Raw genomic sequence first — 24,870 nt, 5'->3', positions numbered from 1 at the left:
CAAGCGGAAGCCAGTCAGGGGGTTATTTGGTATTAGCTCCCGTTTCGCAGGAATTAGCTGTCATATTCATGGTACTCGGGGTGCCAGACAATAATAAAGAAAACTTTCAGTGAAATGCGGGGAGGACGTCCGGGGAAATATTGTATTCGCAGAGAGATCTTAAGAGTGTGGTTTTGAATGTCGTAGGTCATTGAAGCAGTCCGGTGTGGCTACCACAAAGAAACACAAGAGAGAGAGCTTTATTTGGCCTGCGAAAAGGGTTACCTAGTACCGCCGGCCTCCTGGGGGAGGAGGAAGCGGGTTCGGTCGCTGGCGCTCGATGGCCGCTAGCGCGAGCTGAACGACCTCTCGCTGTAGATTATAGTCGGTGCAGGTTACCGCACTTTCCAGGCGCGGTGGTAGCGGATCCGCGGTTGAGTCCGTTGGTTGGCATTCCCAGAGCATGTGCTTCATGGTAGTTCGGTCGCCGCCGCACACCGCACACGCGTCTGTCTGGTATATCTCAGGGCACACGTGTTTTGCGAACACTGGCGTCCATATCGCGCGCCCCTGTAGTTGGCGTATCAGCACTGCCTCTCGTCGGGTGGGATTTTGGTGCGGGGGTGGGTAGGCTCTCCTGCCCTCCCGATACCAAGCCAGCACCTCCTTGTACGTGTCGATCGGCGTCATCTCGGTGTGATCGTCCTCTTCTTCGCCTTCCGTAGGACGAGGGCTCGGGGCAGCGTCGTGGCTGGTGAGCACGCGCGCTGCATGGTCTGCCTCCTCGTTACGGTTCGCTCCCGTTCCCACCGGGCCCATGTGCGCCGGGAACCACTTGATGGTCTCTGGCATTGTTTGTTGTGGGAGGGCCCCGCACACCCTGGACGCGCACGAGGACACTCTGTTTGTGGCGTAGTTTATGATCGCACTGCGTGAGTCGCTCAGCACTGTCGCACACTTTGGGTTAGTCAGGGCAAGCGCGATGGCCAGCTCTTCTGCTTTTCTGGGGTCCCCGCACGGGGCACCTTGAGTAATCTTGGTGACGGTACTGGCGATACCGCGGACCCCGAGCCCCCCAAAATAAGCTGTGCCCTACCGTGGTGATGTGTTTTTAAGGTGAAGGGTAGAAACCTCTAACGGTGCCCGTCGGAGCCTTGGTTAATCTCCGGCCGATGGGCTCCCTGCCTGTCTACCAGGCAGGGAGCTCCGGGACCTCTTTGACTACCAGGGTAAGGTCAAAGGAGAAAGTACCCCCGTCTCCCTGCTTTTATACTATGATATATGGCTTCCAAATTTTCCAAATCCAAAGATCGGCCCCCTAAAAGGGGCCGCATCGAAGTATCCTTTCCTCCGTTGCCAACGACGAGTTTCCGAAAGCCGGACAACTATGCTAGGTTTTTGGTAATCGAATCTGTTGATGCATCGAACCCCCTAGCCACAAAGTCTGTCTTCCTGATCTCCAAATTTCTTGAGGGCATTGTTGGTCAGTCCTACAAAGCCAAAAAACTCAGAACAGGAGAAGTTCTTGTAGAAGTGAATAACAAGCAACAAGCTACAAATCTCTTGACTCAAACTCGCATCGCAGATCTCGACATCAGAGTCACACCCCACCGCAGCCTTAATAGCTCCCAGGGTGTGATCTCTGAGTCCGATCTAATGAATGAAACTGACACCGATCTGTTGGAAGGCCTTAAGCACCAAGGTGTGACAGCAGGGAGGCGTATCATGATTCGGAGATAACAAGGAAATCCTAACAAAACATGTAATCTTGAATTTTGACCATTCCACAGTTCCTGAATCAGTAAATGCAGGATTCATTCATTTCCCCGTCAGGCCATACATCCCCAACCCCCGCCGGCGTTTTAAATGCCAGCGGTTTGGGCATGGCACTACCGCCTGCCGTGGTCGACTAACATGCGCCAAGTGCGCACAACACGATCACCCATCAGACAACTGCCCATCGCAAACCCTCATGTGTGCTAACTGCCAGAGGCCCCACGGAGCCTACTCTAGAACACGCGAGAAATTCAAACAGGAGAAGGAGATCATCAAGGTGAAAGTCACTGAGAACCTTACCTTCCCAGAGGCGCGAAAGAGGTTCGCCTCTTTCCCCCTGGGGAGGTACGCCGACGCAGCTCGCCGGGGGGCGGAGCGGCGTCTCGTTTCCACAGGGACCCAGTTCAGCGAGTCTAACCTGGTCCCTGCCCCGCCCCCCCCCCCCCCCTGGGTTGCCTCTGGCAGCCCAACCCGCCACCACGCCGCTTGCTGAGGCAGCAGCGGTTGTGGTGCAAACGTCTTCCGTCGGGACCGGTGCCGCTCCCGCCTCTGTCTCCCCGTCCTCCAGTGCGTTGGAGGGTACCGAGGTGATGGACACCACGGGCCCCGCACCGGTTCCCACTGCACCGCCCGTGCCACTTCTGGCGCCCCGGACGCCCTCGGCGGTGGCGGCTCAAACGAAGGGCTCCCGAGGGGGGGCCAAGTCCGGGGGGCCCGGTCCGTCGGGCACCCCTCGGACATCCGACGACGACATGGATGTCGGGCCGTTCCTGCTTGCAACGCAGCGCAAGGAACGCGTCCCGACGCCAAAGCCTCCCGACAAGCCAAAAAAGGCGAGAGTCACAGCCCCGAAAGACGACACATAAACAAACACACACACTCCAGTAGCTCTCACACTAAATAATGGGAAGAGAAAACATAATTCAATGGAACTGTAGAGGCCTTCTTAAAAATCTTGACGATGTATACGAACTACTGCATGCTAATCAGCCAAGTGTAATGTGTGTTCAGGAAACACATTTGAATTCCAAGCACACAAATTTCTTGAATAGTTACATGGTCTTCCGAAAGGACAGGGATGGCTGCACACACTCTTCTGGCGGTGTGGCCATAATCGCCCGGAAATCGTTAGCCTGCCACCCTGTCCCTTTAAACACTATCCTTGAGGCTGTAGCAATACGCTTGATAATATTTAATAGGTTGATAACGGTATGCTCCATATACATTCCTCCTGATGTTTCACTTTCGAGCTCTGACGTCGAGGCGCTGGTTGACCAGCTGCCCGAACCGTACATTCTAACAGGCGACCTTAATGCTCACAATTCTCTTTGGGGCTCTTCTCGTACGGATGCCCGGGGTCGCCTGATAGAGAGGTTTCTTACATCATCTGGAGCATGCCTTTTCAACAATAAACAGCCTACATATCATAACATAGGACACAACACATACTCATGTCTTGACTTGGCTATTGGCTCCACAGTTCTCTTTCCTCTTCTCGAGTGGGGTGTGGGAACTGACCCATATGGCAGTGACCACTTCCCCACCTCACTTACATACATAGGTAAAGGCCCATGGAGTCCATCTTCCCATAATAGGTTCAATGAAACACGAGCTAACTGGAATACATTTACAGAGACATCCAAACTACACCACACATCCATAGGACACCTACACGTCGAAGAAGCTACCCAACTCCTCACGGCGCACATCCTCGACGCCGCCGAAAAGTCCATTCCCCACGCCTCTGGTGCCCCGCGCAACCAGCGAAGGCCGTGGTGGAATGAGGACTGTAGGCGGGCGCGAGAGGCCCAGAACAAGGCGTGGGGTATCCTTCGTCGGTACCCCACGTCGGGAAACCTCCTCTTGTTCAAACGGGCCAAGGCGTTAGGAAAACGTGTGCGCCGTGAGGCAAAACGAGAGAGTTGGCGTACATTCATAACATCAATAAACTCCTACACAGACACACGGAAAGTATGGACACGTATACACAAGTTAAAGGGACAACAGACACACAGCCTGCCCCTGGTTAGCACAACAGGGGACACTCTCGAAGACCAGGCTGACACACTCGCACAACACTTCCAGCACGTGTCCAGTTCAGCACACTACACGAACACTTTCCTGAAACATAAAGCCTGTTGTGAAAAGAAGTCCCTACGCGACAACAACAAATCACAGACTTCTTACAACTCCCTGTTTTCACTACATGAGCTGAGGGCTGCTCTGAGCAAGTGTAAACCCTCAGCTCCAGGCCCAGACAACATCACATACACAATGTTACAACACTTACACGCAGACACACTCGAAGCAGTTCTTCATCTATATAATAAAATATGGCTTTCGGGGCACATTCCAAAGTCTTGGAGTGAGGTCGTAGTAGTGGCTTTTTTGAAGGAGGGAAAGGACCCGTCGTCCCCCTCAAGTTACCGCCCTATAGCCCTGACGAGCTGCCTGTGCAAGCTTTTCGAGATGATGATCAATCGCAGGCTCGTGTACTTCCTTGAGTACAACGGTCTTCTCGAGAGCTGCCAGGCAGGCTTCAGGGCGGGGCGTTCCACCAATGATCAGCTGGTTGCCTTGGAATCCTACATAAAAGATGCCTTCATTCACAAACAGTTCTGTATAACAGTCTTCTTTGATATGGAAAAGGCCTACGACACGGCATGGCGATACGTCATCTTGAGTGACTTGAAGTCATTCGGTGTTTCGGGCAACATGCTCAGCACACTTTCTAGCTACATGTCTGAACGAACTTTCCGTGTAAGAATTGGTAGTGCACTTTCTAATGTACATGTTCAGGAAAATGGCGTGCCTCATGGAGGTGTTTTGAGCTGCACACTCTTCATAGTTAAGATGAACTCACTCCGTAAGGTATTGCCACCAACCATTTCTTGTTCAGTTTATGTAGATGATGTCAAAATATCTTTTAAATCATGTTATATGTCAATCTGTGAACGTCAAGTCCAGCTCGGCGTGAACAAACTTGCTGGCTGGGCGGACACAAACGGCTTTAAGCTGAACCCCGTAAAAAGTACTTGTGTTGTGTTCACCCCTGTTCGTGGGATCCATGTGGACCCTGAAATTACTCTAAACGGCGTGTCGATGCCTGTAGAAAAGGAGCACAAGTTTTTAGGCCTAATATTCGACAACAAACTAACATTTCTTCCTCATCTGAAAATGCTTAAACAAAAATGCCTAAAAACTATGAATATCCTTAAAGTCGTCTCTCACCAATCGTACGGTGCAGACAAGCAGCTACTCCTGCGTCTTTATATTGCACTGGTAGGATCTCGCTTTGACTACGGCAGCGTCGTATATGGGTCTGCAACGAAAACGGCACTTAAAATGCTTGACCCAGTTCTGCATTTGGGGCTTCGCCTTGCTTGTGGCGCCTTTCGCACCAGCCCTGTCGAAAGCCTCTATGCAGAGTGCCACAAATGGTCCCTGTATCATCAGAGGATATACACTGACCTATTGTATGCCTCTAAAATCATGTCTCTGACAAATCATCCTCTTAACTCGACGATTCATGATGCATCCTCACAGCAGCTCTTTTTAAACCGTCCATCTATTCCCATGCCGTTCCCTCTCAGAGTGAGAGCAGAAGCTTCTGAGCTAGCAGTGTCATTCTCATATATCCACAAGACACCGATCATTGATTTTATTACACCATGGCAGGCCAGGGATGTTTCCTGTGACCTGTCTTTTGTGCAGTTCGACAAAAACCGAGCACCAAGGGAAGCTATTATGCAGCATTTCCTCTTCCTGCAGGATAAGTACCAGTGTGCAGAGTTTTACTCCGACGCATCAAAGACAGCTGATGCTGTGTCTTGTGCTGCCCATGGACTGAACTTTAACATGGCAAAAAGAATGAACTCACACAACAGCATTTTTACGGCTGAAGCACACGGCATTTTACTTATTTTAGACCACATTGTCCAACATCAAATTCCAAAGTCCATAGTTTTTACAGATTCTCTTAGTGTTGTACGTGCACCTTTGTCCAGAAAACGCTCAAAAAATTATGTAATCAATCTTGTTTTTAAGGCCCTTATGGCGGCATACGCATCAAGTCTTGAAATAACAATATGTTGGGTTCCTGGCCATTGTGGAATAGTCGGGAATGAAACCGCAGATGAAATGGCCACTGCTGCTACACTCTTGAATTCAGTGGGCATAGCAACACTGCCGTACACAGATATGAAGCCACACATCAGACACCAACTTCACAACACATGGCAAACACACTGGAGTGAACAGACAGATAACAAGTTACACGTAATAAAACCACACTTGGGACCATACGCTACTGACTCACACAACAGACACATTGAAGTTACCTTAGCTAGGTTGCGGATAGGCCACACACATGTAACACACTCACACCTGCTCACTAGCTCTCCAAGACCTGTGTGTAGCAGGTGTGGGGAGGGCCTATCCGTAGTCCACATCCTAATAACATGCAAGGCACTCGACACAACAAGACACAGACACTTCAAGGAACTATACCGACAACACTTTCCGCTACACCCTTCCTTGTTTTTGGGCGACAATGCCATGGTCTCTGTGCAACGCGTTTTTAAATATTTGTCAGACGTTAAGTTTTAAACCTCATTTCCTATCATGCGTAATCAAAACTGGCCCTATACACCAGCCATCGCCATTGCCGTTGATTGATTTTTCTGCTATTATTTTGGCTTTATTAGCCACTATTTTCTTTTACATACTTTTGTTTGGCGCTCTTTGCCCCAGGTGGCCTTGCGCCAAAAAACTCCAACCATCATCATCATCATGCTTTTCTAGGGTCTTGGGCCCACACGCTGCCCGCCGTGTACAGCTCCCCTGAGGTCGCCGCTATCACGGCCACGACGTACGTGCCTTGGCGGTTCGGATACGCCGCCACGTCGACGTAGTAGGCGTTGGTGTCCGCCGCGTGCGTGGCCGTGGGGGCCTTTGCCCTGGCACGGCGGCGTTCCCGATTCGTCTCTGGATCCATGTGCGTGGGGACTGGCGGAATCTGCATGAGGCCGAGCAGCCCGCGCGGCAGAGACAGCAGCGGCGCCCGGTCCCCCTCCCCCTGCAGCCTCGTTTAGTAGCCTACTCTCTGCAGTATCGATCTGCCGGTCCTAGTCAGTGTTAACCTCGTAAACTGCGCTGTGCGTTGTGCCTCTGCTATTTCGCTCAACGTGTTGTGAACTCCTAACTCTAAGAGCCGCTCCGTGTATGTGTGGGTGTAAAGGCCTAGTGCCATCTTATATGCTTTGCGTATCAGAGCGTCAACCTTTCGACTCTCCGCTGCTGACCAGTCGTGGAAGGCCGCGACGTAGGCCACGTGGCTTATCGCAAACGACTGAACCAGCTTCAGGAGGTTGCCCTCTTTCATTCCTCCGTGCCTTGTTGCCACTTTCTTGATGAGTCTTACTGCCGTCATTATCTTCGTTTCGAGCTTGGTGACGGTGAGGCCGTTGTGTCCGAGTGCATCGACGTGTAGCCCGAGGATACGCAGCGTCTTCGTTCGCGGAATTGTCGTTCCGTCTCGCGTTCGGAGGTTGATGTCGGGTTCCGTCTTGTTTCCTCGACTCTTTCGTTTCGGTGGTATGATCAGTAGTTCCGACTTTGTCGGGGAGCACGTGAGGCCCGTGCCTTGCAGGTGGTCTTCGACTTCGTCGATGGCGCGTTGCAGAGACGCCTTGATCTCGCCGTCACTGCCGCCGGACAACCACAGCGTGATGCCATCTACGTAAATGGTGTGTCCGACGTTCGGGATGCTCTGTAGTCGTTCGGAAACCCCGATCATGACTATGTTGAACAGCATCGGCGAGATCACGGCGCCCTGCGGTGTTCCCGTACGTCCCAGACTTTTCTTGGGTAGTTCCATGTTTCCTGCCACTATCGTCGCGGTGGGGTCCGTCAGGAAGTCTCGGATGTATGCGAAGGAACGCTCCCCCATGTTGAGGCGCGAGACCTGTTGTAAGATGGCTGAGTGGCGAACGTTATCGAACGCGCTCTTCAAGTCCAGACCAAGTACCGCTCGATTGTCCATGGAGCTGGTCGGTCGGTCTAGGACTTCGTGCTTTTTGAGCAGCATGGCGTCCTGCGTGCTCAGCTTGGCTCGGAAACCCAGCATCGTGTCCGGATATAGGCCATCTTCTTCCAGGTACGCTTGCCACCTGTTTAGGAGGACGTGTTCTAGAACCTTCCCTACGCAGGACGTCAGGGAGATGGGTCGCAGGTTGTCGATACTCGGCGTCTTGGCCGGCTTTGGGATGAGAACCGTTCTGGCTTGTTTCCAGCTCGTGGGAAGTTTGCCCGCTCGCCAGCATTTGTTGAAGTATCCCGTCAGCGCTGTTATTGCCGCGTCACTGAGGTTGCGCAGCGCTTTGTTCGAAACGCCGTCCGGCCCCGGTGATGACTTGCAGTTGATGGTTTGAATGACTGCCCGGACCTCCCATTCCTCGATGTCGGGGTCGAGCTTGGCGTTGGCCTCGCCCGCGTAACTCGGGAGGGGGGTTGGCGGAGTGGGTAGGAGGTATTTGTTGTCGATTCGCCGGCGTACCTCAGCTTCGCCGGGATCCTGCTTCGCCTTGTGTAGTGTCCGGGCAAGGACGTGATGTTGTGTCCCCTTCGTCTTGTTCTCGTCTAATAGATGGCGTAGTAGGTGCCAGGTCCGACTCTTGTGTATCTGGCCGTCCGCTTCCTGACAGACCTCCTGCCATTGCTGACGGCAGAGCACCTCGCTGTGTTTCTCAATCTCGGTGTTCAGCAAGGCGATGGGCTTGCGGAGCTTCCGGTTCTGGCGTTGTCGTTTCTATCTGGCCCTTCTCGAGTTTCGCGCCTCCAACAGGTGCATATCTCACCCGTTCGCAATTCACTGTGGCAACTGCAAAAATCCCGGTAATATAGAAAATATCTAGATCGGTGCTGGAACACACGAAATAAAAAAAAATACTACCGCTCAGCGCTCCTTTCTGTATGCAGCTTTTCACAATGCTTCAAAAGTATCGCCGCAAGGAAAGACAGCGCTTTTGTACAAGAAAGTACAATTGTAGCTCATCGCACCGCTCGCAACATCTCTAGTGTAAGAAAGGTATTAGGGGCAAAATTGGTATAAAGCAAAGGTACGTAAGGTACTAGGAGACTGTTGGATCCCTTTAAACGTCCTGAAACATAATTTCTCAATCAGTATAATAATGAACACTACTAACCAAAAGTATCTCGTTCGAGTTCACTCTGAGATCATTTTTTATGCTCGTAGCAGCCACCACAGAATTCTCAGAAATATATTACGGATAACGTAGTGCTGCAGTTCATTCCACTTCTGGGAAATGACATTTAGCAGCATTTCATTTAACGCCAGAACAAGAGACAGAATTTTAATAAAAAGGCCGAAATTGCGCTGGTTTCTGTTTAAATAATTTTAATGGAGATTCCTGGCAACTTTTTCTGTGCTCTCAAAAACAGTTCTTCAAATATCTGCAGTCGCATAGTCACTTCGAGACACGCCCTCAAATTCAACTCTTCTTTAAACACAATGGTTGAGCATATGAAACACGCCTTTATTCACTGATCTTTCCTATTTTGAAAAGCCAACCTCAAAAAACGTTCTGCGTATCTGCACTTTTATATGCCTTAAAATTCATAAGTCCGACGGGCTATCAGAGGCGCTTTTTGATCTAAACCTTTCGGCTGCTTAACACCTTTAAAAATGCTCTTTATATCTTTGGAAGTGTGCTTGGCCATCATAGTACACCATGCGTGACAAGTTTGGATAAATAAATCTATATGAGTAAATTGCTAGAGTTGTACCTAGAGCCCTCATATAATGGGGTCGTAGTTTGTTAAAATATCATCGTATCTCGACGTTAATATTTTTGCCTGTTTTTGTTTTGCCGCCGCTAAATTTTGGGAGGGCACCAAAAAGTAATGGCTTATAATCAGTATGTCCATATTTTAAGTATTTTTTTTGTACGTGGCCCCATAACAGAAGCTCCAGCAAGCGGCAGCGGCACCCTCAATTGTGCTAACACGTGTCTTTTCTACGGTCGTTGCCAGGTGACAGCATCAGTATCTTGGGCCGTGCGTTCCACGGTTCTTATTTAATTTTTCTATGACTGTACAACTTTGTGCGCAAATACGTTCACCCTTGCACACCCTGTCAGCCGCGTAAACCCCCACTTCAGCGTTTGTTCTGTCTCATGATACTATTACGTAATGCTATAACATCATTCGACCGCATCGGAATGAATCTGTATGGGCCTCTTCCTTGAACCGCGGCTGGAAACCGTTGGATCAGCATGGATTACCCTGCATGTTGTTTGGTGGCTCCATGGTCGTTCCTTGTCCAAATGACACCTTTCTATTGGGATGTAGATTTACACGTTTACAACTATTTCAGACTGATCGGCAAGACGTCCGTCTCGTTTGTAGAAATTATAGCCAACTTCGTAATTCATGGTAGCTGATGTTTTGTAAATTAAGGCTATGCGAGGTAGGGATCACTAAACGGGGATACGAAATTTGCTCTTTAAATTTTTTCTTTATAAATTTTGTTTGGGTCAATCTCCGCAATGTGCTTTATGCGAAAAAACTGTAAAATGCGGAACATTTCCTTTTTTTTATTGCCGCAGCTTCTTCCTATTGCAACGCACGCATCAGGAGCCAACCTATAGGAGCTTCCATCTACCGCTATCTACTTCACAGGTTCTTTCACTAGGTGCTTCCGCACTAGGAGTTTGCCACAGGGATATTGTACCTGCCCTTCCCCCTTATGTTACCACGACAGGCCGGTTTCCCTGCTAGCCAGATAAACGCTCGCATTTATTTATTTTCTTCTTGGCACTCCTTTTATATATATATATATATATATATATATATATATATATATATATATATATATATAGTAAGGAAATCAGGGGCTCGTTGGGGAAATAGAGGTAGGTCAGCAGTCTACGACGCGAAAGGAGGCATAGGGGTGTGGTTAGGCTCTTTTCTTTTTTACTACGGTAATGAAGTGACCATTTTTTTTAAATATACAGAAGAAAGAAAGAAAAACACGCGCCCAGAGTGGGGACCGAACCCACGCCTTTCGATTACATGTCGAATGCCTTACCAATTCGGCTATCTGGGCGACTGTGTTCTCCTTTACTTTCTGGGCTATTTAATTTTACTAGAAGTGTATCTGACACTTGAGGGTGGTAGCCAGCGCCACTCTGACTACACGGGGAGAAGGGGACCTTCTTTTCAACACCCGAGGCGAAATAGCCCAGAAAGTGAAGGAGAACACAGTCGCCCAGATAGCCGAATTGGTAAGGCATTCCACATGTAATCGAAAGGCGTGGGTTCGGTCCCCACTCTGGGCGCGCGTTTTTCTTTCTTTCTTCTGTATATTTAAACAAAAAATGTTCGCTGCATTAGCCGTAGTAAAAAAGAAAAGAGCCTAACCACACCCCAATGCCTCCTTTCGCGTCATAGACTCCTGACCTACCTGTATATATATATATATATATATATGTATATATATATATATATATATATATATAAATTCTGTTGTTTATTCATTTTTCTAAAATTTCTCATTTAAAATAATATACGTCGCATCCTGATTTTGTACAAACGTTCCTTGCATACGCCCCTCATGGGAATGGGTAATGGTTTAGGAAACCAGCCAACCAACCAGTTCAAAGCTATAAGCGTGTGGCTACGTACGAAATATAGTGTGCCCATGGTGTTTCCCTCACCACGCTCACTAGGTGGGTCGTGCAACAGCGTCAGTGGAAGAAAGAAGCCATGTCCATGCGGTAAAAAACTCTAAGAATTACATGGGTTCCAAAGTGGCCATTTTTTACCATATACCGCTCACATGTGACAATACATAAAAAACACACTGCAGACGTTGTAAAAATAATCGCCTCAGATTACACAATCTATCAATAAATAACGTCACTATATCACTGTTGCTCATTCATTGCCGTTATTATGGTTGTACGCCGCAGCTCAAAGAAACTATTACCACTGCAGGTGCTGCGGCATTGTGGCGCGCGAGATTTCAGTAGAGTCCTTCATCCAAGAAAATCGCGAGGGAACAGGGAACAGTCACAACTTTTTATCCGTAAAATCTGTTTTCTAGACTGCATCCGGAAGGTGGAGTCTGAGTACGGCGGTAATGCTATTGCTTTTTCTATCTGATTTTACATTTTTATGTATACATGAAGAAAGCTTTTTTAGGCAACTTTATTTACTTTAAATATATAGTTGTGGGTTGCGCATTGTTCGTCTTCTTTCCTATGTATGTCCAGTTATGGCAATTTTTGTAAGTAAAAGTGGAACTACTGGACCAACAGCTCATTTTACTGAATAAGTAGTGCGTTTTGACTAAAGAGGACACATATATACCTTTTTCTCCCTCTTACAAAAATCGAGTCGCCATAGAGTTTAATGTCAGTGCTCTGCTTGATAGCACGCGTCGTGGAGCTCCTTTTTATGGATTAGTTTGAAAACCATTTTCATCAGATCCGCGAAATAGATTGTTTTTTCTTGCTGTAGTATTCCCTTTGTCATAAACTCTTAAACGTACAAGTTTGCAACGGTTTCCCGGAAGAAGTCAAGAAGACAGCTGTGGTGTGGCCCGCACAGCATTTGAACAAGCTTGTCGATTCCAAGCTAGACCTGTTAATAAGATATAATCAATTTTTTTTGATATACAAGAGGAGAATAATAGGGGTAATGTTTTCTGAAGAAATTTATTTTCAGTATGAGCAACGCACATCTCCATATTATCCCTTGAGGAACACCATTTCCCACCTCGTTAACTTTTGACAGTGCCTACCCGCTTCTTACGTATAAGTGTGAATAGTGTTAAATATGGTGCATCACACAACAAAAAATTAGGTCTCTACAATGGTATATTGCCATTCCGTATTAAAAGTGTTCTTAGTGTACAAAATCACCATATGAAAAACTTGGTTATCAAGGCATCTTTTATAAATAATTTTAAGGCCACTAGTTCATTGTTTCAGCATCGCAATATCTAAAGCCTGCCTGGTTGGTTTTCCGAAAATCAGTGCACTCTAAAAATTACAAATTCTATGTTTATTATCATCTCAAGAAGGTTGCACAACGGCAAGTCAGGTATATGAATCTATATCTTGGGGGAGAGGATGAGCCCTTTACCACTTTCAGGAAAGCTGAGACTCAGCTGAGACTCAGCTGAGCTCAGAAAGCTTCCTCCAATACCTTGTAATGTGCCCTTAAAGCGATGCTTTGTGGGGTGAGTGGAGACATCTTGCAAGTGTGTCAGCGTTTGAGTGTTGTGTCAAGGTGTATGTAATATTACCGGGATCTAGGGCGGAGCATTTACAAGGGCGCACAGCTTGTTTTGTAAAAATGTATTGAGGTACATTTATTGCACAGGATCATCTTGTGCTTAAGATCATTCCATAACAAATTTACATAGGATCATAATAACGTGCTTGTGTAGTGTGAACAACTAGACAATTGTTCACAGGGCTCTTTTAATGTATTCGCCTAGTCTTCAACGCTGTCTCCAGTTATACTTCCCAGGAGCAGGGTATGTGTATTTTGGCCTTTGGTTTACAGGTTCCTGTCGATACGGATTCGTGTCCATGTGTATAGGTTCATGGATGTGGGAAAGGCGTGCAAACTCTCCTGTTTTGTTTCTCGACACACACGCTTCGCAAAAGCTCATGCACGTTTCAACTAATGGAGTTATCTTGTTGGGATCACCGACTAAGAGTGAGTTCTATCATATCCAGGGAGTCCTTCTGCCAGCCGTACACGTTGTAGCTGGTCCTCCTGCTACTGATGTGTTATGGATGTGTACTCTAGTTAGGAGATCTCTGTAACTGTAATACATTTCACTCTAGCTTTGTTGAAGTTTTTCTTGGCACGTATATTTTGCTAATGCCGTCTAGATTTTTAAGCGGACCACTGTAATTTTTTGAACGACTTGCATTTGTCTTCTTTATTTCTAGCCAACAGACCTTAAACTGCGGCTTTGTTCACATTCTTTTTAACCTGAATTCCTTGGTTAGTTTTCTGGGTAGTTTTTGGTTACATTTGTTTTTATTCCCATATATACCATTTTAGTACTTACATAAACAGACGCTGCTTACATGCTCTGGCAAATCGAACCCCCCCCCCACCTAAGAATACGAACCACTTCAGTAAGGTAAGAAAGAAGATATTTGAAGCCTTCTTGTGAAGGGTTCTGGAAATTATTGGCAAAGAAATACAGAGCTTGCTTACTTCGTGAGTGCCTTCAGGCGAGTCAATAAAAGTTTTCGGGAAAGAATTCGAAAAGAGCTGCTAATGGGGCCAAAAGGAATCACCTGTTCTCCATGTAGTTTTACTGTTCGTGAAGCCCGGTTGCATATTCTTAACGCGCTGACTAAAAACTGAATCGCACCATGGTTGAAAGTCAATTTAAATAAAGTTTTCATAACAATGAAACATCAACTTATGTGTTGCAATTCAATAAAAAGATCCGAACTTTTCACCGCAATATTGCTCCAATTCCCGGCATAATTGTTATTACATGTTGACATAATTTTCCCCTACTTCACATGTAAAATATGATATAATAGGTTTGACGCTGCGGCAGTTACGTCAGGAAACAAACTTAAGCCTGTTTTTCAAATTCGCGTTTGGCGGATCTGGCTAATTTAAAAAAATGCTGCATCATATATATTTCGGGCGCGCAAGCTTTTTGAGAACCGAACATTGAAGTCAGGCACAGCAGAATGTCTCCAGTAAAATCAGACATATTTTTACCGAATATTGCGAAGTACTTCGGTTATAGTTTATTTCCATGCTACTCAATGAATCCGCAATCCGCAGCAATAAGTGATTCGATTGGGTTTCGCGAACGGCTACATAAACCTATCTGGTGCTCCTTAGATATGCTGGCCATTGAGTTAGAAATGACGGCCCTCAGACAGTATTTTCTATTAAGCGACCATTTTTTGGCCTCTCTCTCAACGGCACCCCAGATATAGTAGTAAATAGGATTTAAATCTGGAGGTATAGAAGGCCACAAGCTGGTAGTGACGGGGTCGCAGACATTGTCCGCCGGGCACCATTGGGTGATGCAGGTGGTGTGGGCCGGAGCCGAATGTTGCTGAAAGATATATAACCTTTCTTTTGATACACTCTCCATTCATAAATTTACAACGGTAGCAAGCAAATCCACGAAACGGGCAGCATTAAGGCGGAGACCTGCAAATACGTGTGCCAGCATGCATTCACCCTCACGGCGGACAACGGATAACAACCTTGCCGGATAAGTTGAGGGGTTGTGACGATGTCTGACCGCAGACCATGTTTTTTCCTTTTCGCTACAGAAGACACGTAACCGCTACAACACACCACATATGTCCGCACTTTGTAAACGAAAGATTTCGCTCCTTTCAGAAAGGTAGGAATCAAAATCAGGAATAAAAGAATACCTTAACAAACATACCCGAGAAAGGTGTGGGGAAAGAGGCACGCCCGTAGAGTAGTGGTCAACGCACAAGACCGGTATTCTGGAGGTCGTGCGTTCGGATCCCACCCGGCGGGAAATTTTTCACCACTTTCTCTCTGACTCAAAAAATTCTTCATCTGTTTCTATGACCCACCACAACCTTCCCTTTGCTTTCCGAGGTTTTCTTGGCTGCCAACCATTATTTTCTATCTTATTTTCACCGACCCTATAATTTGCCATTTCTGATTCGCTACATGCTTAGCGAGGGCCTATGTTCTGGCAGTCTTGGTGCCAATGGTAGCTTAAGAAGGTTCAACGCTGGTCGACCGCTCTCGACATTTCGTAGACACTCAAATCACAATCCGGGGGTTAAAAAGATGGTCCCCTTTCACCCCGATTAGTCCGAGTGGCGCTGGCTACCACCCCCAAGTGCAGGAATCAAAAAATACCTTAAAATAAATTTTTCCAAAAAGCGCTGTCATCGGTGGGTTACGAAAAAATCGGCGCCCGCTGGAAAATGTAAATAGTTAGGAAGCATGTGTGAACCAGTGATATTTGAAACACAATTGAGAGAACCACTCTTATGATCTGCGTACTGCGCTACCTTTTTTTCGTCTACCGCATGGAAACCTCACAGGTATTACACAATACAAAAGTTATCCATAGAATGACTACAATACCGAAGCTTGAAATAAGCCTCGTCTACACTCCACCAAGCAGCCACACCCGTTCAACTCATGCAACCAGTCTTGTGGGTCACGTTGCACCACACCAATGCGCCTCACCCACGAAGCCTGCTCCAGAAAAATAGTCTTGATTGACAGGGAGGTTTCCGGAAGCCGGTAAGTAAGGCGGGATTTCTACAAGCTATACAATTCTATTGTACCAACATTGCCGCGACTAGGCGTTGGATTTGTTTGTTTTGTTTTTACTGCCCTGTAGCAACCGTCTGTGTTATCTCTGTCCCGAGAGAAGCGCGTGCTTCATTAATTATTTTTATGCCACACGGGTTATCTCATTTTGATATCGACAGCGTTTCGCGCTAACGTCACTAGCCTTGAATAAGCTTCTTTGATCTAAAATCTTCTAGATGTACATCGATGGTTCGAGAAACACTTGTGCCGAAAGATGAAAGCCTCCAGAGCAGGCACCACGGTATTCGAATCGTGGACGCTAGCATACGCACGTCACTTTGTTGAATGCTGCTTTGCCACCTGTGTATTCTTTGAGTTGTTAGGTTAGCTTCAAAAAAACTTGTTTTCTTTGAAGACAACTGCGTCGCCTTTGGCTTCGTGAAAATATGCCATAGGACTCTCCCTTACCAACTTAAAAAAAACAAGAAACCAAGTGTGTTAAGGTTATTATTCGTGTGGTTTTTAACAATTCATTTCAAGAAATCCCCGGAAAAGGGATCCTGGAAAAAACAAAGCGCTGATCAATGTTTTCAGGTTGTAATCATAAGCCGCAGTTGTCGTACCAAAAATAGACAAAACGTTTGCTTTAGGTCATGATATATGCAGCTTAAAATCGTGGGACGAAGCATTCACGAAGTCCGTAAATTCACCGGATGTTTTGCGATGCGTCTGAAGCGCCATTGAATATAGGGGAAAAAAGAAATTTTGGTTTTGCGAATGGGGTGCAAAACGGCCGTGATTAGATAGCATTGCTTGGGATAGGCCCCACTTCAATGTCTAGGTGTGCCATCCCACAAAATACATTCCATCGGAATGGTCACTGGCATATCAACGGAAGCCAGCCTCGTAGGCACAAATGGGGCGTGAAAGTTGTGTGGGAGGCACACAGGTACTACGTCTCCCTTGTCGAAGAGCTTGTTTGTGTGCGGCAGATTTCATTTCATTTCATTTATTTTACCCTCAAGGCCAGGGGCTTTACAGAGGGGAGTGGGTAAGAACAAAAAAATACAACAAACGCAGCATGAGTGATGATATACATTATCAAATAGTGCCGGCAAAAACGGTGTCAACTAAGTTCCTTCAGAATTGTAGAGGCTCTGTGATGGCAGCTGTTGGCCTGGGAAGGTGGTTCCAGTCCTGCGATGTCCTGGGTATAAATGACTGCGAACATGTCTCAGTGTGACAATGCATTACTCCTACTTTATGCTGATAATCAATGCTTGAAGAGACTAAGGATGGTGAAAGAATGAAGGATGTGCGGATAACCGGAGAATGGTAAAACATTTTGTGGAACCAACGAAGACGGAAGTACCGGTGACGAGTTGCTAGTTCTGGTAAACAACGTGATTTTTTCATGGAAGTGACACTCGATGTACGACTATAATTACGGTAGATGAAACGATCGGCATTATTTTGAACGCGTTCAAGAGAGTTAGTCAGAGTTTCACAGCTGGGGTGCCAAATTGGGGAAGCATATTCAAGTTTGGGTGGACTAATGTTTGATACAGCAGTGTTTTTAAAGCAACAGGGGCAATAGAAAAGTTGCGGCTGAGGTAGCCTAGCATTCGATTGGCATTGTGTATTATGTTATCAATGTGAACAGACCAGGTGAGATCTGAGGATATGTGTACTCCTAAATAACGGTAAGATGTTACGAAATCGAGAATAAAACTGTTAAGGTTACAGGAAGGTAGAGCAGAGGGTTTAAGTCTTGAAACACGTAAAAGTTTGCACTTGTTAGTGTTGAGTTCCATCTTCCATGTGTTGCACCAGGGCGTGATTGCGTTAATATCTGTTTGCAAAAGTTTAATATCGTTGTCATCAATATTTTCGCGAAAAATAACGCAATCATCCGCCAACAAGTGGATGTTAGACGAAACGCAGCCAGGTAGATCATTCACGTAAATTAAAAATAGCAATGGACCTAGGACACAGCCTTGTTGGATGCCAGAATAAACGGGACTTGGTGAAGATTCGTGTTTTTTGGCGACTACATATTGTGACCTATTAACAAGGAACAATTCAAGTCATGAAATAGGAATAGCATCAAGGTTTATTTTACTCAGTTTTAAAAGAAGTATATTGTGAGAGACTTTATCGAACGCTTTAGCGAAGTCAGCGAATACACAGTCTGCGCATGAGCGGCGGTCCAAAATCAAGAGAAGCTTATGAGTGAATGATAACAGTGGCGTTTCGCACGAGAACGTCTTGCGAAGCCGTGTTGAGCCGGTGTAAAAAAGGAGTTCAATTCAAGAACATTTATGAGACTAGAAAAGATAACAGGTTCAAGGACTTTACATGGGATACCCAGGCGGCACAGAAAGTGTGCCCCAAGACCGGCCCGTCTATGGCCGCTTTCTGGCATGTCCGGCCACCATCCAGGTTCTGGCAGCCACTGATCATGCGTTGAACGGCCAACATTCGGCAACCAGCGATTCGGTATTTTTCCGTCCGCCCATGTCCGGACGCAAAACGGCAGCTAACCGGCTGCCAGATATTCAGTTCTCTTACGGCTGCCGATGTTGAGAAAGAGAACGGCCGAAGTACGGCCTTAGGGCATCCGTTTTTTCTTCGGGAAGCGGTAATCGGCCGAAGCGCGGCAAGCGACCGGCCACAGAATATGCGTATTCATGCGGCAGTTGGTGTCCGTAAGGAGACCGGCCGGAGCGCGGCTGCCGTGCATTCGTTGTTTCAACGGTGAACCGCGCGTCCGGCGGGAGAATATTCGTTTTCTTCGGGCAACCAGTGTTATGAAGGATACCGGCCGACGTACGGCCCCAGAATATACGTTTTTCATTCGGTTAGCTGTCCTCGGCCGAATTACGGCAAGCGAATGGCCACTGAATATTTGGCAACCGGTGTTCAAGAGGAGACCGGCCTACGTAAGGTATCTGGTTATACGTCATTTTTTCGGCAAACGGCATACAGCCGAACAACGGCACGCGCCTGGGCGTCGAGAATTCATGCACAGACGTGTTTGGAAGGAGACCGACCGTTTTTTTTCTGCGGGGAGAAAAAGCCGTTAGGGAGCCGAACGACGGGGACGCGTTTTTCATCCGCTCCGTGTTTCTACGCTTTTAAATGAACGAACATCGTTTGTCAAACAGTAATGAGTGTTCTCGGTGAACGGGCAAGGTGCATGGACTCACTGGACATTAGCAGGGAACCTTTTAGGCCATTTAAATGTCATTTATTGCCACAAGAAGACTGTGCCACACCGACGGGTGAGCTAAGCCTCGCCAGTCATCTCCGCTACCACGCCTCTTCCGCCGGCTTCGTCGACGCTCGAGGCTATTCGCCCCCTCAAGAAATGGAGAGCATTGGAGACATCGAACCGGCAGAGACGTCCGGTCCGAGATGGAGATGGTTCACCAAAATAACTGGCCTTCAAGGGCGTCGAGCAAGCGGCCACCACGCAGGAGCTAAACCGCCACCATGTCAAGGACACCCCACCAAATAAAGGCAAGTGCGAACAAAAGCGCAAGTTTTTCTGCTTACAATTAAACTGCGACAAGCAATGTTGCACTATGTTGTTGGTGATGATAAAAGTAGAAGAGACTCGCTCGTGCATTGGTAGGATCAACTTCATGCCCTGCACTATGTTACTTCATGGGATTTTACGACTGCCTATTTAGAAAAAAAATTATTTTAACTTTACGATAACAACAGAGCCTTGTCACTGACGAAGCCTAGCTGTTAATTTAGTTCCGATGTTTGAAGGTGAGCTTAGCTACTCTTGGGATATGACTCAGTTGGTTAAACATAATAGCCAGAATCCTAGCAAACACGGATTTTGTCAGGATTTTCTTGGTCAACGCAGATTGTTGAGTTCACGCACGATTTGATTGATTGTGGGGGTTTAACGCGCCGACGCAACGCAGGCGATGAGGCGCGCCGTAGTGGAGGGCTCCGGATTAATTTTGACCACCTGGGGATCTTTATCGTGCGCCGAAATCTCGTACAAACGGGCGTTTTTGCTTTTCGCCTCCATCAGAAAAGCGGCCGCCGCGGCCGGGAATCGAACCCGCGACCTCGTGCTCAGTAGCGCAACACGCACGATTTGGTTGACTGTATATTCTTGGACTGACAAAAAGCAAATGGTGGTGTTCCATATCACCTTCTGCGTAGTACATTTCATCCTATGAACTGAATGAATCGGTTTTTGCATTGTTATTACTATTGGCCCTATAGCTTGGTTCAAAAGTACTGTGTAGTTTACCGGACTATGGCGAATGAACGTGATTCCGTATACCTGCAGCTTTATTCGAATTTAATAACATCCTGGTGTGCTGATTCAGAAAAGTTTTTGGATGTTAAACAGTGTGTTAACGGCACCTTTACAAGAAAACCTTCATTCCAATTGAATACGTATAACGTAAATTATGCTGCTGTGACAAGGGCCGAGGAATATAAATACCTAGGAGTTTATTTAGGGAGTGGTTAGAGGTTAAATAGGCAGGTTTACACCATAAAAGTTACGGCTGCATATGTTTTTGGCTTTCTGAGACGAAATTTCAGTGAACCTCCATCTAACTGAAAAGAAAAACCGTATTTCACTCATGTGCGCTCAATCTTGGAGTACGCATGTGTTTTCGTGGATCCCTACACCAAAGAGCTGGTTGATACGCTCGAAAACATACAGAATATGTCAGTGCGATTCGTATTAGGTAATTGGAACGCTCAACTTAGCATGAGAGTAAGTAAAAGTAAACTTAAATGGCAGGACGTGAAAGATCACAGACGAAACCACAGGTTGAACTTTTTTCGTAATATCTATGATTCGAAAACTGGAGTAGAAGGGGAGAAGTATGTCCAAGCGCCATTCTACATATCGCAAAGTGTGACCGCTAGCTTAAAGCAGATTATTAACTTTCCTTTAAAGGTGTATGACGCCTTGCGCGATTCATTTTATTTTACATCAATACTGCAGTGTAATTATCCTCCACGTATGATTGCATTAACTGTTTATATTGGCGATTTTCAGCGCGCTTTGCAGAATTATTTTGTTATTTTGTCTCATATTTAATGCTTAGTCTTATGTATCTCCCTTCTGTAATGCATGCAGGCATCAAATAAATAAATAAATAAATAAATAAATAAATAAATAAATAAATAAATAAGTAAAACAATGAATAAAATGAATAAAAATAAATAAATAAATAAATAAACTTCCACAGGCGCAAGTTTGCCTCCGACGGGTTGAGAACCCTCGGCATTCAACCTTGACCAATAAAATATTTATTGCCCTATTCGTTGCAGTATGCAAGGGTTCCTGTATGCATGCTACCATTGCTATGTTATTGGTTGGAAACAAATTATGTAACTCTAATTTTACGCCTTTCCTTGCGTGAACACAGAGAGATACAACTGCAGCCACCTGAAGCAGGGCGTCATTCGCAACGCGTCTGGAATTTTTTGAACGTAGTATGACATTAGAAGAAAATTAAGTTCTTTTGGACTATTAAGTGGTGTGGACGTATACTCATGAAAACAACATTAAAATAGATTGCAAATGAAAGTACCTCTTCGCTCCTTCTTAGGATCAGCCCTGCGCAAGATCATCAGAAAAGTTGATCGAGTAGAAAATGTCTTTGCAAGAAAAATGGGCCCAAACTGGACGTACTTTTTTTGTGAAGGAGTTATATTAAATGCTCCTGAGTGTTTTGTTGAGAACCAAAACGTTTCGTAAAGGCATTCACGCCGGTTTTATATACATCAAAATTGGTCAAGCAACTGTTATAAAAATAGTTTATGTAGTCATAGCATGAAAGTGTTCCGGAATATTGCCCTTAAAGAAATTGGCTAAAAGCGGCGCAATTTATGTCTCTGAAATTCAACCCACTAAAGTATGCGCCCTCCGCCCCCCCCCCCTCCTCTTTCCCCGTTTATTACAGGTAAGCCGCCCCACACAGGATATCAGGACCTGGAAAATAGATCTATTCAAGCCCTACAAAGAAGTGAATATTTTCTGTGTTCGGCAGTAAAAGAGGCACAGCAATTAAAGGAACGACAATTTGTGACTACTGTTTAATAAATGAATTTTGCTGTCAACTGAGGCTGGTAATTAATCAAGGCTGCGCTGAAAGCTTGACGGCTGGTGGTTGCGCGGGAGCTCACTTTGATGTGGCTGCATTGGACCCAAAAGGCTGGGTTTGTGCTGCTTCTGCACTGCGCGAATGAGTCATCTGCTTGCGCGACATGCAGTGACCGGCCTCAGTACAACGCACTGTGGCTGAACTCCGATGCCCGTAGCACGGCCGTATTTCCGGTAGCTTTAGTCCGGCTGGAGTCCGGCTGGAGTCCGGCGACCGCATCTCGGCTGTCCTCCGGCGACCGTACTTCGGCCGTACACGGGTGGCTTTGGAATGGCCGGAGCCCTACGGCTGGAATCTGGCCGTATGACCGTAAGCCGGTCGACTGGCCGACGGACACTGGCCGTTGGACAGCCATGGGAGTACGGCCGTATACGGCCAAAAGGCCCACATTTGGACATGGGCCGAACATGGCTGCCGGAAAACGGCCGGACAGAAAATCACCGGCCAAAGTAAACCGGCCTGTTTCAGGCCGAACAGTCCTGTGCTACCTGGGTAATTGTTAGTGATATGGGGCGCTAATTACAGGGCGAATGTCTTTTACCGGATTGGTGCAGCGGGACCACCTTCCCGACCTTGAAATCAGGAGGTATTTCGTGGGTGTCCAGGGACTGCTGAAATATTTTAGATAGGGCAACAGAACAACAGGCAACAGAGTTTCTCAGAAATTTTGCTGAAATTTAAATGTGGACCTGGACTGGAAGACACTTTCAATGATTCGATTACTTTTGCTACACCACGCGGATCGATTACAAGAGGAGTCATTAAGGGGTAATCACAATTGGCCGTGCATATCGGAGCTGAGCTAACTGTACGGACAAAATTTTTGCAGAATTCGGTACTAAGGACAAAAGGGCACTTGGTGTCCGGTACAGACTGGTCATTGCTATCTGTTAGTTGAATACAGTTACTTTTGGCCGGATTAATGACGCTCCAAAATTTATGTGGGTTACTAGCGAGCAAGAAGGCAACGTGTTTTGAAAAAAAAATCATTTTTGCTTGTTTTACCGCTGAAATATATTCAGTATTAGCGGCTTTGTACGCGTCCCATCGGGCAGTCGAAGTTTGACATTTCTTTGCAGCTCGGTATAATCTTTTTTGCGATTTGACAGTCTCTTTCGATAAGTGTTACACCATGGCGTTTTAGTATTTGTTTTGAGACTGCGTGAAGGGATATACTTACGAACTAGTTCATGGACATTATTTTTAAACGTTTTCCAATCATGCTCCAATGAGTGTTCTGCGAAGTTTTCTATGAATGCATCTACAAATACTGAGAGTTCACTATTTATGGCTTCAAAGTTTGCCCTTGCGTAATCATGAATCACTTTCGTGGTACTCGTGTTTTTAGGAACTGGAAGGTTTATCTCAAATGATAAAGTAAGATGGTCGCTCATTCCGGGTAAATATGCTATCTCCGAGACCACTTCAGGATATGTTGTTAGAATTAGGTCCAGTGTATTATCCGTGTCGCTCGTTATTCTAGTTTGCTTAGTGACTATTTGCGAAAAAGTAAACAAAGAACACAGATCTAGGAATTCATTGGTATTCGAGGTTTGCGAACTAGATACTGGCTGACATTATTTCCAGGAAATATTTGGGAAGTTAAAGTCACCCATTAGAAAGATTGGTGCAGAGGGATGTTGCGTAGTGACAATGTTCAGAGCGTCGTGCAATTCCGCGGTAAAAGAAGGCAGATACGCTGGCGAGCGGTAGCAGACTGCCAATATGAACTGCGCTGTGACCTGGCCGTGAGTCGCGAGAAAGAAACAGAAAAGAGCGTCTTTCGAGTGGTGACAGCGGGATCTATCCATCCTCAAGTTCTCGCTTGAGGTTACAAAACTGCTCGATACAAGCGCAGAAACAGAAAAAATGCGGCATGTGCGCTTAGTGATTACCACTTAAATTGATTTACACTAGTTAGTTTAGTAAGTTTGATAACTGCGAGAAGTCTGTGCGAACTTTTATATTATCTATTTATGAAAAACAGTACCACGTTTAACCTTTTGTAACACCTCTTGAATTGATATTTACAAATTTATAAACCAGATTCCCATTCGTTTAAAGCAGTGCACTTCTCTCTAGCGGCCAGGTGCCTGCATGTGGTGTCAACATTTTGTTTTCCCGCCCTACAAACCAATTCTCACCGTATCTTTGCAGTACGACCACTTATTTTGGTCAGGTGGGCATTACCCTGTGGGTGCTGTCGAAGAAGTTAATCAAGCCGAGCTAAGGAAGTGCGCAATGAACGCGAGGCTGCGCCAAAACAGGCCCTGAACAACTGTCGCTAAAGCAGACGACAAAGGCGTACCGCCTACCCCGACGCCGGTGATCAGGCCCTTCGTTGAGGCGAACGCTGGGTAAATTCGCCACGCCATCTACAGTCTGCTCTGTGAGTTAAACCCTCCGCCCCGCCTGCCCTCTCCCCGCCACCGCCACCGCCTACGTCACGTTCGAAGTTTGTTGTCGAGTAAACACACTAGACGCGATATTCTTCGAAGCACCCAAAACCCTGATTGGTCATCTACTCCCTAACCCCACATTCCTCTGAGCAGTGGAAGACACTGCGGCTAAGCTCCCTCTTTTGCGTTCAGCTACTGGTGGTTGAGAGAGCGGTAGCATCATGGAC

The sequence above is a fragment of the Haemaphysalis longicornis genome, unplaced genomic scaffold (genome assembly GCF_048455015.1).
Source record: "Haemaphysalis longicornis isolate Haplotype H1 unplaced genomic scaffold, Haemaphysalis longicornis Haplotype H1 scaffold_6, whole genome shotgun sequence".
NCBI classification, from domain to species: domain Eukaryota; kingdom Metazoa; phylum Arthropoda; class Arachnida; order Ixodida; family Ixodidae; genus Haemaphysalis; species Haemaphysalis longicornis.
This window is presented reverse-complemented; position numbering follows the sequence as displayed.